Here is a 13,394-nt window from a genome sequence, read left to right as displayed (position 1 = left end):
TGGTTACAGTTGTATAATTTAAAGTCAGGTAGCACGATACCTTCTGCTTGGTTCTTTTTTCTCAGGATGGCTTTGGGTATTTTTTGTGGTTCCATACAAATCTGATGATTTCTTGTTTATTTCTTCAAAAAGTAACATTGGGATTTTGATGGGGATTGCATTAAACCAGTATATTGCGTTGGTTAATAGGGCCATTTTAACTCTGTTGATTCTTCCAATCCATGAACATGGGATATTTTTCCATTTTATTGTGGTTTTTTCAATCTCTTTTAATAATGTTTTATAATTTTCTTTCACATTCTTTGTTAAACTTATTCCTAGGTATTTTATTCGTTTGGTTGCAATTGCAAAAGGATTCTTTAAAATTTCTTTTTCAGAAGTTTTGTTCTTAGTATACAGGAAGGCAATGGAATTTTGCACATTAATTTTTGTATCCTGCAACTTGACTGTATGTTTATTGTTTCTAATAGTTCTTTGGTGGAGTCTTTAGGGTTTTCTATAAGCAGAATCATGTCATCCACAAGAAGTGACAGTTTGACTCCTCCCTTCCCTATTTGGATGCCTTGTATTCCTTTCTCTTGCCTCATGGCTCTGGCTGGGACCTCCAGCACTTTGCTGAAGAAGAGCGGTGGGAGTGGGCAGCCTTGTCTTGTTCCTGATCTTAGAGGAAAAGCTTTCGGTTTTTCACCATTGAGTATGATATTAGCGGAGGATTTATCATATACTAGTGGCCGGATGCACAAAATTCGAGCAACAGTAGGCCTTTGTAGCCACTGTGGCTGCCTGGATCCCTCCCTCACAGCCACAGAGGCTGCCTCGATCCCGTGACTGCAGCCCAGGCTTCATCTGGAAGGTCGTCTGGAAGGATGTCTGGTCTAATTAGCATATTAAGCTTTTATTATTATAGATGGCCTTTATCATGTTGAGGTACTTTCCTTCTATTTCTATTTTATTGAGTGTTTTAATCATAAATGGATGTTGCATCTTATCAAATGCTTTTTCTGCATCTCTTGATAAGATCACATGATTTTTATCCATTCTTTGGTTAATGTGGTGTATTACATTGGTTGATTTGTAAATGTTGAACCATCCTTGTGCCCCTGGAATGAACCCCTTGATCGTGATGTATGAGATTGTGGATGTACTGTTGTATTCGATTTCCTAGTGTTTGGTTTAGGATTTTTGCATCTGTATTCATCAGAGATATTGATCTATAGTTTGTTTGTTTTTTATCATCTTGCCAGGTTTTGGTATTAGGGCTATATTGGCCTCATAGAATGTGTTAGGAAGTATTGCCTCCTCTTCAATTTTTTGATGAGTTTGAGAAGGATAGGTTTTAAACCTTCTTCGAATGTTTGGTAGAATTCACTGGCGAAGCCATCTGGTCCTGGACTTTGAATTTTGGAGGTTTTTGATGGTTGTTTCAATTTCCTCATTGCTGATCAGTCTATTTAGATTTTCCAGTTCTTCATGATTTAGTCTAGGAACTTACCCGTTTCTTTTAGGTTATTGAATTTGGTGGCTGTAGTCTTTTATAATATTCTAGTGTGATCCTTGTGTATCTGTGATGTCTGTGATGACTTCTCCTCTCTCACTTCTGATTTTGTTTATATCGATCTTTCTTCTTTTTTACTTAGTGAGTCTAGCCAGGGGTTTATCAATTTTATTAATCTTTTCAAAGAAGCAACTCTGTTTTATTAATTTTTTGGATAGTCTTTTTGTTCTCTATTTCATTCAATTCTGCTCTAATTTTTATTATTTTCTTTATTCTGCTGACTTTGGATTGCTTTTGTTCTTTTTCTAGCTCTTTAAGACATGATGTTATGTTGTTTACTTGGGATTTCTCTTGTTTCTTGAGATGGGCCTGTAATGATATACTAGTAAACTTCCCTCTTATTATTATTTTTAAAAATATATTTTATTGATTTTTACAGAGAGGAAGGGGGAGGGATAGAGAGTTAGAAACATCAATGGAAGAGAAACATCGATCAGCTGCCTCCTGCACACCTCCTACTGGGGATGTGCCTGCATCAAGGTACATGCCCTTGACCGGAATCGAACCTGGGACCTTTTAGTCCGCAGGCCGATGCTCTAATCCACTGAGTCAAACCAGTTAGGGCCAACTTCCCTCTTATTACTGCTTTCCCTGCATCCCAGAGGTTTTGATATGTTATATTGTCATTCTCATTTGTCTCTTTATATCTTTTGATTTCATCTTTTATTTCTTCTTTGACTCAGTCATTTTTTAGTAATATGCTGTTTAATCTCCACCTATTTGTGGGTTTCCTTCTGTTTTGCAGTTATTTCTAATTTCAAGGCATCGTGGTCAGAGAATATGCTTGGTATAACTTCAGTCTTCTTGAATTTTTTTTTCTTTAAAAATAATTTATTCATTTTCTTATCACAAGGTACAAAACCGTGCAAGTGCGATGCCTGAGACCTGTGGCTGCCGTCCTGCCTGCGCATCTGTAAATCCCTCTGTGCAACACCAGGTCCATCCTGCCCCCAGCAGCTGCTGCATCCTAACAGCTGCAGTCTAGTATCGTGTGGGAAGTTTAAAGAGTTCTCCAGCTTGTAAATGCTGAAAGGGAACCAGCTGTTCCAGGTGCTCATTTCCTAAAACTCTGAGTAGGTCACAGGCAAATCATGCCCAACTGACAGGGCCATGTGAAGCTTTTAAAAGGCCTTTCTTTAAACAGCAGTGACTAAGGCTCCTTCCGTGTCCCCAGCCTTCTAAGGCCCAAGGCAAGGTGCCTGTGGCCCCGGAACAGCCCCTGGGCTTCCCCACATCCTAGGGGGCGATGGAGGAAGGGCAGGCCAGGCCAAGCGTGAGGAACAACAGTCAGTGTTACTGGGCGCAGACCAGGAGTCCATGGGCCTGGAGGACCGCTGTGGATTTGTCAGTTTTCTTCTCCGCGTTCTTTTCGGCCTGTTTCCGTAGCCTCACGAGCCGCTTTCTCTTGCGGTGATGGACCTTGGCCTTCTCCTTCCTCTTCTCCTCCAGAGGGCCTGTCCGGCCTGGTATTCCAGCCACCCTCGTAGCCAGGCGCCCCGGCAGGCAGACTCCCGGGAGGCTTCAGACACACACCTTGAGGGCGGCGGGAACCCCATTCGCTTTGCTTGTCGTAGGGCGGGGGACCCTGTCAGACACCTAGAGGCATCCGAGGGGCCTGGCCGCTGGTCTTGTGGGGCCGCGTGCCTCGCTCGGCTGCCAGAAGATGCGGCTGCGGGCTCGGGCGTGCTAAGGGCCATGGGATGGGTTGGTGTTTATCTGTTTGCAGAGGAAGGCCAGGAACTTCAACTTGTTTCTGTAGAAATTGCCAGAAATGTGATGCCCTCACAGGGCACAACCGCCACCTTGCGGTCCAGCAGGACCTGCTTGGCCACGATGGCCGCCAGGCGGCCCAGGAGATGGCCTCGGCCATCGAGCACCAGGCCCTGCCCTCCGCCATCTTCGGCAGCCGCCTGGGGAAGCATCTTGTATTTTTCGATGCTAGTTCTGTGGCCCCATAGATGGTCTATCCCTGAGAATGTTCCATGTGCACCGGAGAAGAATATGTGGTCTGATGTTCTGGGATGAAAGGTTCTGTCCATGTCAATTATGTCCATTTGGTCTAGTGTTTCATTTCAGGCCAATATTTCTTTTCTGTTGTTGTTATTAATCCTCACCCGACGTGAGGGGGAGAGACAGAGAGAGAAAGATAGACGTGAGAGAGACACATCGACTGGTAGAAGGGCGAAATGGGGGAAAAACGGGGGATATCTGCAATACTCTCACCAATAAAGATTACACACGCACACACACACAAATAGAATATAACTGTTCATTTTTATTATACTTTCAACCCCCTAACTTTCATTTAGCTCTTTTTCACAGCTTATATCCCTCTATGGTATTCTCTGTTTGGTGAGACATGTCATCATAACCTCCTTTACTTATTTAATCGTGGTTTTAGTTAGTTCTGTGAACATGTTTTAAATGACTGCAGCTCATTCAAGTCCTTTTATGGCCCTGGCCAGGTAGCTCAGTTGGTTGGGGCCTTATCCCAATACGCCAAGGTTGTGGGTGCGATACCTAGTCAGGGCACATACTGGAAACAACCAATGAGTGCGTGAATAAGTGGAACAGCAAATCAGTCTCTCTCTCTCTCTCTCTCTCTCTCTCTCTCTCTCTCTCTCTCTCTCATCAGTCAATACTTTCTTTTTATAAAAGTCTTTTTCTGACATCTGGTCTCTCTCACAGGCAGTCTCGGCTGCCTGATTCCCCTCCCCACCCTTTCCCCCCAGTACATGGGTCATGTTTCCCGTTTATTTTGTGTGTGCGTCTGCATGTCATATACATATACTGATGGGTGAGAAAGTGGACATTTCAGAAAATATATTGTAGCGACTCTGGGTATGAGTTTCCTTCCTCTGGGGCTTGTTACTTTGATTTTCTTGTTGAATTGTTTAGGGTTTTTAGGAAAGCCGCTGTCCTCGGCACAGTGTCCGGCCTCTTGTGTCTCACAGGGAGGCACGGCCCTGGGTAAGTGCCCACTCAGCCTGGGATGGGGTGGTTGGGCAGGCTTCTGCTCCTTCCCCTGGCCACACCCACGGAAGCTCTATTTTCCTCAGATATCTCTACCATTTTTTTCAACTATGCCCTGGGGCATAAACTGCTCTACAAACGAATCCAATCAACTCCCAGCTCCTTTGAAGGGATAGTGTGTGGGGTCCATATTTGATTTTTGTTCTGATCCCAGGAGGGTTCCACCTACTTGTATTATTTCCTTGTCCTTTCCTTCACGCGGGCCAGCCCGCAGTTCATCCTGACCCGGGAATCTCTGGATTGCCTTTCTCCAGGACCTCTGCTGTCCTTGAGAACACCTGGAGGCTTGCACATCTTCAGTCTCTGTTTCCAATGAGGTCAGTTCCTTCGGCGAGCGAGTAGGGCTCTCTGTTTTATGGCTGGTTTTTTTTGAGGGGTGGAAAAACTTTCTTCTACCCTCAGTGTTCTTTGGGCTGATCTCATAATCAAATAGACATGAGACAGTTAACCAGCAAAAATAACCAAATTTAGCACATACATATGTTTGGGAACCCTGCAGACATGCATGAGAGATTCAGAGACAGAAAGGGAATGGGTATGTAAGTCCTTCTGGACTAGGGATGAGTAGGTATGTAAGTCCTTCTGAACTTGGGGCTTCAAAGAGTCATTGTGTGGTGGGCAGTTAGACAGATATGAGCAGAGCAAGGACGAGGGCCAGGAACAGGTCACCAGGGTGGCAGCCCAGGTGCCTAGCAAAGGACAATCAACTGGAGGGAGGGACCTCGCTCCCAGGTGACCTTTCCTCCCCAGCATATCGTTGGGCATGAGGTTTGGACCCCTGACCTTTCCTCCCCAGAGATAACGCCTAGGTCTCAATTGTATTCAGTTCCAGGCCCAGAAAAGCAGCAAAACCAGATAAGCAGCCCCATGCTGACCTCACACCCAGCTGCCTTGGATAACGACCCCCTGCCATGGTGCCAATCAGTCAATCAGTAGGGAACCCTACCCTGGAAGGACACACCTGGGAACTGATGAATATTCATTGTGATCATCCCCTAAAATCTCCACCCTTGAAATCCCTAGGCCCTAGCTGGATGCTCAGTGGTTAGAGTTTCAGCCAGAGGACTGGAGGGTCTTGGGTTTGATTCCAGTCAAGGGCACTGTTGTAGTAAAATATAGAAATGTTTAAAAATGTTTTTAAAATAGCTAAAAATGTTAAAAAGGTTTTAAAATGTTTGAGTTAACTTTCTTGAAACTTGAAGTGTGATATTAAGGACACATTCCCCATTGCCCTGAAGCATGTGTACCCCATAGGTAAGGATTTGAACTTCAGTTACTGAGTCAGAGTGACTGGCCAAGATAACCATTTCTGTGAGTGTTGTACTCTCCCTAGATAACCACATAGCCCTTCGCCCTGTTTGAGGTTAACATGTGTACATTGACGTAATTCACTGATAGCCACCTGAACTGCTGCGGGTGCGAACAGGCTTTAAAAATGGTGCTGACCAGCCAACAGTGCTCGCCTGTGGAGACAGCCACAAAGGCACGTCCTTTTGTCAGTCTGGCAAGGGACGCCGCTGCACGTCCTCTCTCTGCCAGACGACAGAAGAACAGCTAGCACCTCCCGATCGAGATGTGACCCAGCTCTCGGGTGAGGAACACCAGCCCCCCGCACCCGGGCCAGACCAGACCAGCTGCCGGACCCCAGAGGACAGCACACCGGGATCCCATTTCCTATATGAATTACTTCTACCTCCATGATTTTATAAGTAAATGTTCTCTTATAGTTTGAGTCTTGGCTCTGAATTCAAGTACCGAGGATGCTGAATGCAGGTCTGGTGTGAACCCACTGGCCTAACACCTGGGGCCATTCCTGTTGCCCCCACAATTGCAGGATAATAAGAAGAGTAGATGAAAATTTTTTAAAAAATTGAATCTTTTAAAAAAATATTTTTATTGATGTCAGCGAGGAAGGGAGGAGAGAGAGATAGAAACATCAATGATGAGAGAGAATCATTAACAGCTGCTTCCTACACGCCCCCTACTGGGGATTGAGCCCGCAACTCAGGCATGTGCCCTTGACCAGAATCAACCCTGGGACCCTTCAGTCCACAGGCTCTATCCACTGAGCCAAACCAGCTGAGGACTAAAATATTTTTTAAAAGCATTGAAAATAAGTAGAGTAGATGTTAGGTAAATAGAAGTTTGCCCTGCCCTGTAGATAGTTTTAAAAAGTCATCTCTGACAATCTCTTACTATGGGCAAGGCCCTAATTCAAGTTCTTCTAGGTAGCTGGGGAGTTGGGGGGAGGGGCACAGAAGTGTCTCTAGAGCCTGCAGCTAATGTAGCTCAAAACCATCTGCACATGACAGGAGCACATCTTGGGGTGACTGGTTCTGCACCCCCATGCTACCCCAGGCAAAATTTCTGAGCCAGGGCTCTGAGCTGGGTGTGAGGACCATGGCAAACCTCTCAGGGGGTGACGTGGAAGAGGAAAATGAGGCCGAGAGCTGAGCAAACTGGCCCAGCACTTCACAGCAGACACCGAGTCTCCTCCCTAGAGATCACAGCGAGGCCTCCGTGTATTTCAGCTCCAGGCCCAGAAAGCAGCGAATCCAGGTGGGCGGCACCAGGACCAGCTGCAATGACCAACGCCCCCTGCCCTGGCGCCCACCAACCAGTGGAGCCCCCGACCCTGAAGGGACACCCCTGCAAAGCTGATGAGTATTCTGTTGAGTCTTCCCCTGGGACCTCCCCAAATGCCCGCCTGTTAGAGAGAGAGAAGCCTCAAGACAAAGGACCCGGCAAGTGCTCTCCCTCCCAAGAGCATGCCTGCGCCTCTTCCCCCACAAACACGCTCCTCCTAAATTCTAAGGGACCCATGAGGCTTGCCACCAGGGAGCAATGGGCAGTGGCAGCTCATCCTGTGCTAACCCCAGCCCTGTCCACAGGACCCCTTTTCTCTAACGTCTCAGCGAGCCCCAGCAGCCCAGCCAAGGCGCATTTCCCCACCTCGTGGCTCTCCTGCTGCTTCTACCCCAGCCCCTTCCTTGTTGCACTGCCCCAGCTTTAATAATCACCCTCTGAAAATCACCCGGGCTCATGGTGTGACATCTTTCCTGCACCAAGTCAAGAACACACACTCCGGCCGGCCCTGGGCAGGCTCCCTCAGGGCCAGATCCCCCTCCCCCCTTTTAAAAAATGTATTTTTATTGATTTCAGAGAAGTAAGGAGAAGAGAGATAGAAACATCAATGATGAGAGAAAATCATCGATCGGTGCCTCCTGCACGCTTCCTACAGGGGATCAAGCCCAAAACCCGGGCATGTGCCCTGACTGGGAATCGAACCGGACCTCTTGGTCCATGGGACCACGCTCAACCACTGAGCCACACGGCTGGCCCAGGCTCCCTCTTTGGTAACATTTTCTGGGGCCTCCAGTTGGCAACCCTTGAGCATCTTGTGCTTTGCCCTTTCCCCTCATCCCCCCACCCCCCCGCCCCCAGGCCTCTCCCGCAGGGTGTCACCTTTGCCTGGCTCTGGATTCTTTTCCAGCCGGAACTCAGGTACCCAGGTGGCTGAACCAAGGTGCGGTCTGACCCCTCTGGCTAACATCTGTGCCAACATGATGGTGTGAGGACTTGGATTGCTTCCTCACCACCGTGGCTTGAAGGGCTTGGCTGTGTTTTCTTCCTTCTTGCATCGTTTTGTCGTCCACGGGGCTGTCCCTCTCTCTCTGCGTTGCCGCTCCACGCGCAGGATGAGCATTTAAGAGCCGTCAGGGTGCTTGCCACTTGAAGACTCCGTGACAGGATAGGTCAGTCATGGGCCAGAGAAGTCCGTACCCGGCACCCGACTGCAAGGCCATGTCCGGGAACCCAGGCGGCTGTGCAACCACAGGCTCTGCCCCGCGGCCCTTCTCTGCCGGGTGATAGTACTGGTGAGAGAGGGGCCCTCATCTTCCCTTTTCTTTCTTGTGCCTGCGGTTGAATTCAGATGGACTTTCTTTGCGTTGTTTTTTGAAAAGCCTCAAGGTGGAGCTAAAGGTTAAGGGCAGAGAGACCTAGGCTATAGATAAGGGTTGAGATAACTAAACTAATTTGTCTGAATTGCACATTAGAAGCTCCCAGGAGAAGCACAGGTAAATTACACAGTAGGAAACCAGAGAAGCTCATCTCGGGCAGAGGGGAGCTATTGACTGCATACATTCCTTGTGTTGATGGGGGGTGGGGAGGGCACACAGGGAAGAGGTTTGGATATGGTGGGGGGATTTTATCAGGCGAGGCGGAGGTGATGTGCCCTGGAGATGTGGAGGGCGGGTGATCCTCTGTGTGTTTTCTTTCTTTTTTTAAAATACTGGTATATTTTTGTTGATTTCAGAGAGGAAGGGAGAGGGAGAGAGAGATCGAAACATCAATGATGAGAATCATTGATTGGCTGCCTCCTGCACACCCCAGGCATGTGCCCTTGACTGGAATCAAACCTGGGACCCTTCAGTTCGCAGGCCGATGCTCTATCCACTGAGCCAAACCGGCGAGGGAGTCTGTGAGTTTTCTTAATTCTCGGTGGCGGGTGGGCTGCCATTCAGGCCACTGGCCTGCTTCCTGCTTCTCCCGGGGCCTGGGTGGGGCCTGGGTGGGACCTTCCACCCTGGCTGGTCAGTTTTCTGAACCTGCCGGGGTTCTGCACTGCCAGAGGGCCTGGCTCTTCTCCCAGGTTTTCCAGGGCTGGACTCTGCCCTGTCGGGTCATCATTTTGGCTTCAGCTGTGCATGCCTGGTTCTGTGGCAGCATTTGGTTTCAGTGTGCAAGGGCAGTGAAGGGGTTCCCCTCCTCGCCCTCCCTTTCCCGGGGTTCTGGTGCCCGGAACTCTTCCTGCCTGCCTGGAGGATTAGGTCCCCAGGGCCCAGGGCACGGTGGCCTCGGAGTGTGTGAGTAAACCTGTAGGTGCTATGGTTTCCTAGTGTGAAATGAATGTTACTAACTTATTAGTGCCCAGGATGCAGAATGTTTACTTTTTAGTTTTCTTTATATTTAGGACACAAAAGATTTAAAGATCAGCAATATTTAAACAGTCATAAGAATAATAATTAGTCTAAATTCATTTAGTCCCATACCTATTTTTGTTTATTCTGATTATTTGCCAGTATTTTTATGAATTCAGTTATTCTTTCAAGTTCTATCTTAAATCTTCATCCAATTCAAAGATATGACCTGCTTAGCCCTAGCTGGTTTGGTTCAGTAGATAGAGCGTCGGCTTGTGGACTGAAGGGTCCCCGGGTCGATTCTGGTCAAGGGCACATGCCGGGGTTTCGGGCTCAATCCCCAGTGGGGGGCGTGCAGGAGGCTGCTGATCAATGATTCTCTCTGATCATTGATGTTTCTATCTCTCTCTCGTTCTCCCTTCCTCTCTGGAATCAATTAAAAAATAAAAAAGATATGACCTGCTTAGAAGCCTGCAATTTAGATTAAATCAGAGTCCTTTTCATGGATTTTTCTAAAGATGTAACATATCTGCAAATGCAAAGTAAAACAATGACTATCTATGAATGACAAAGCTTAAAGTGACATGGTCATAGATTTGATTATAATGCAATTGATAAAAAACTTTGCTTTTTTCTATAAGTTATAACATTCTGAGACAACAGTTTCTTGGTAAATAATAATTACTGTAAAATGACATAGAGAATAATATAAAGTCTATACATATTTAGTACAATACATAATTTCAGCATATAAAGAACAAATAATATGTAAGATTTTTAAATATGGCACATGGCTTATTGGGAAGGTATATGGAGCATTGAAAATAATTCATAAACGCCCAATGTATGGAACACAAACATCTGGAGTATCACTGCCAGATGCCCCCACAGGGAACCATCACTCTCGGCTTGCCTGGTGTCCCTGACCGGACACTTACTGCCCCTGGGAGCTTCGTGTTTGGACTTGGCTCTGAATCTTTGTAAGTTCCTTTCAGGAGTAGACTGAAATTTCTAGAACATCTATTTCAATAAATTATATGTATAAAAAGAACCAAGATGGCGGTGGAGGTAACCCCATTTTACTCTCCGCCTCTAACAACCACATCAAAATTACAACTAAAATACAGAACAACCATCATTCCGAACTGCCTGAAAGCTGGCTGAGTGGAAGGCCTACAACCAGAGAAGCAGAGAAGAAGGCACAGTGAGACGGTAGGAGGGAGGGAGTGCGGAACGGGCTGGTTTGACACCCACGTGTGCCGTGTTTCAATCAGGAGGGAGGTCATCTCTTCAGAGGCCTCCTTAAGGAGCAAGGGGTCCCAGCCCCACACCAGACCCCAGCCCAGGGTCCCAGAGCTGGGAAGAGAAGTCCCCACAACTACGGGCTGTAAAAGTCAGTGGGGATTGTGGCTGAGTGACATGGAGGCTGCTGGAGACCCAGGTGTTCCATTTAAAGGGCCAGTGCATGAACTTACTCAGACTCCCAGCACTAGGTGGCTTTGGGGCACCCAGACACATATGTGGAGGAACGGGATTGTCTGGCATTGGGGCGGGAATTTGGGGCAGCTTTCTCCCAGATAAGGGTGCTCGCCGGGGTCATTGTTCCGGTGCTGGGACCTTCCCTGTCACAGAGCTGACTGGCAGCCATATCTGAATCTCCATCAGTCTGGAGTGCACTGTTTGCTCTGCCCTGGAGATTCCCTGAGACCCTATCCCATCCAATTTGCAGTCCCACCCAAGCTGTTTGCAGCAGCTTTTCCATATGAATGGCCTGTCCTGGCTTAGGCTTCAGACTTTGCTAAAATCTGTCAAACAAGCTGCAGATGGTGGCAGTATACTTCAAACCTATCAATAAAAAGGCCCAAGGCATGGCACTAACACCAGCCTGCCTTGCTTCACAGCTGGCCTTGCCTGGGCACCTCCAAGCCCAATACATGTAGCAGCCATCTGCAGATCTCTCTATAGCTCCTGCTGGGTGGCCCCAGGCAGTGGCTGACTTTGCACCTCTGTGGAGGCCCCAGAGCCAGTGCACCCAGTGGACAGCTTCAGACCATAGCAGATTACAACTCTACACACCCACAAGTGACACACTCAAGGGGCAGATTCAGTGAGCACTAAAGCCCCACTGAAGCAAGTACTGCTCCATAGAGGTGTCTCCAGGACAACAGCTCTTCCATTGTAATTGCAGCTGGTCCTCATAGGCAATTGGCCTGGAGGTTAATTCCTCCCAGTGATGCCAACAGCAATCAAGGCTCAACTACAAGACTGTGCACACAGCCCACACAGGGGCACACCGAGAGTGCCCAGCTCAGGTGACTGGGGAGGCTGAGCCACTGGGCCCTACAGGACACCTACTACATAAGGCCACTCTACCAATTGCAGGAGACATAGCAGCTCTACCTAATATATAGAAACAAACACAGGGAAGCAGCCAAATGTGGAGACAAACATGTCACAAATGAAAGAAATGGAAGCAAGCAAACTATTGATACAGTGTTAAAAACCATGGTTATAAGGTTACTCAAGGATCTTCATGAGATTTTCAAGGATCTTAGTGAGAATGTCAAAGACATGAAAAAGGACCAGTCAGTAATGAAGCATACACTAACTGAAAGAAAGAATCATTTACAGGGATTCAACAGTAGAGTGGAGGATTGTGAGAATCAAATCAATTATTTGGAATATGAAGAAGCAAAAATTAAATAAATAAATAAATAAATAAATAAATAAAATATGAAGATAGCGTAAGGAGCCTCTGGAACAACTTCAAGCGCACCAACATTCACATTATGGGGGTGCCAGAAGGAGAAGAGAAAGAGCAAGATGTTGAAAACCTTTTTGAAGAGATAATGACAGAAAACTTTCGCTGCCTGGTGAAAGAAATAGACTTACATGTTCAGGAAGCACAGAGAGTCCCATACAAGAGGAGCCCAAAGAGGCCCACACCAAGACACATCATGATTAAAATAATTAAAGCCAAAGAGAGAATCTTAAAAGCAGCAAGAGAAAAGAAGCCATACAACTGATGATTTCTCAATAGAAACTTTGCAGGCCAGTAGGGAGTGGCAAGAAATAGTCAAAGTGATGAATAGTAAGGACCTACAACCAAGATTACTCTACCCAGCAAAGCTCTTGTTTAGAATTGAGCATCAGATAAAGAGCTTCACAAACAAGAAAAAGCTAAAGAAGTTCATCACCACCAAACCAGTAAAACATGAAATGAAGAGGAAGAAGAAGGAGAAGGAGAAGGAGAAGGAGAAGAAGAAGAAGAAGACGAAGAAGAAATAAAAAATATGAAGAATAAAATGGCAGCAAATACATATCTATCAACAATTGAATCTAAAAATCAAAATAAATGACCAAGAAATCTAATGGACAAAATAAACTGGTGAATAAAATAGAATCAGAGGCATGGAATCATGAACCAGACCGACAAATCTCAGAGGGAAGGGATTAACCAAGATCTTACTTATGGACACAGACAGTAGGGTGGTGAAGGCCTGGGATGGGGTGGGAACCACGTGGAGGGGGGCAATGGGGGAACAAAGGGGGACATCTGTAATACTCCCAACAATAAAGATTTAATATATATACACAAATAGAACATAACTATTATTAATTTTTATTTGACAAAGCTTCCCATGTAATTTCAAGTATAATAAACTAGAGGCCTGGTGCACAAAAATTTGTGCACTCGGGGGGGAGAGGGGGGTCCCTCAGCCCGGCCTGTGCCTTCTCGCAGTCTGGGACCCCTCGGGAGATAACAACCTCCTGGCTTAGGCCTGCTCCTGGGTGGCAGAGGGCAGGCCCAATCCCTAGGTGCAGCCCCTGGTCGGGCTCAGAGCAGGGCCGATTGGGGAGTTGGGGCGCAGCCACCTGGCACA

General features: G+C 46.9%; 1 pseudogene; it reads right to left on the bottom strand.

Annotated features, from left to right (window-relative positions):
- Positions 1–2,848: 2,848 nt before the first annotated feature.
- LOC118649333 lies at positions 2,849–3,477 on the bottom strand (annotated as a pseudogene).
- Positions 3,478–13,394: the final 9,917 nt, after the last annotated feature.

The sequence above is a fragment of the Myotis myotis genome, unplaced genomic scaffold (assembly GCF_014108235.1).
Source record: "Myotis myotis isolate mMyoMyo1 unplaced genomic scaffold, mMyoMyo1.p scaffold_m19_p_29, whole genome shotgun sequence".
Lineage (NCBI taxonomy): Eukaryota > Metazoa > Chordata > Mammalia > Chiroptera > Vespertilionidae > Myotis > Myotis myotis.
This window is presented reverse-complemented; position numbering and strand designations above follow the sequence as displayed.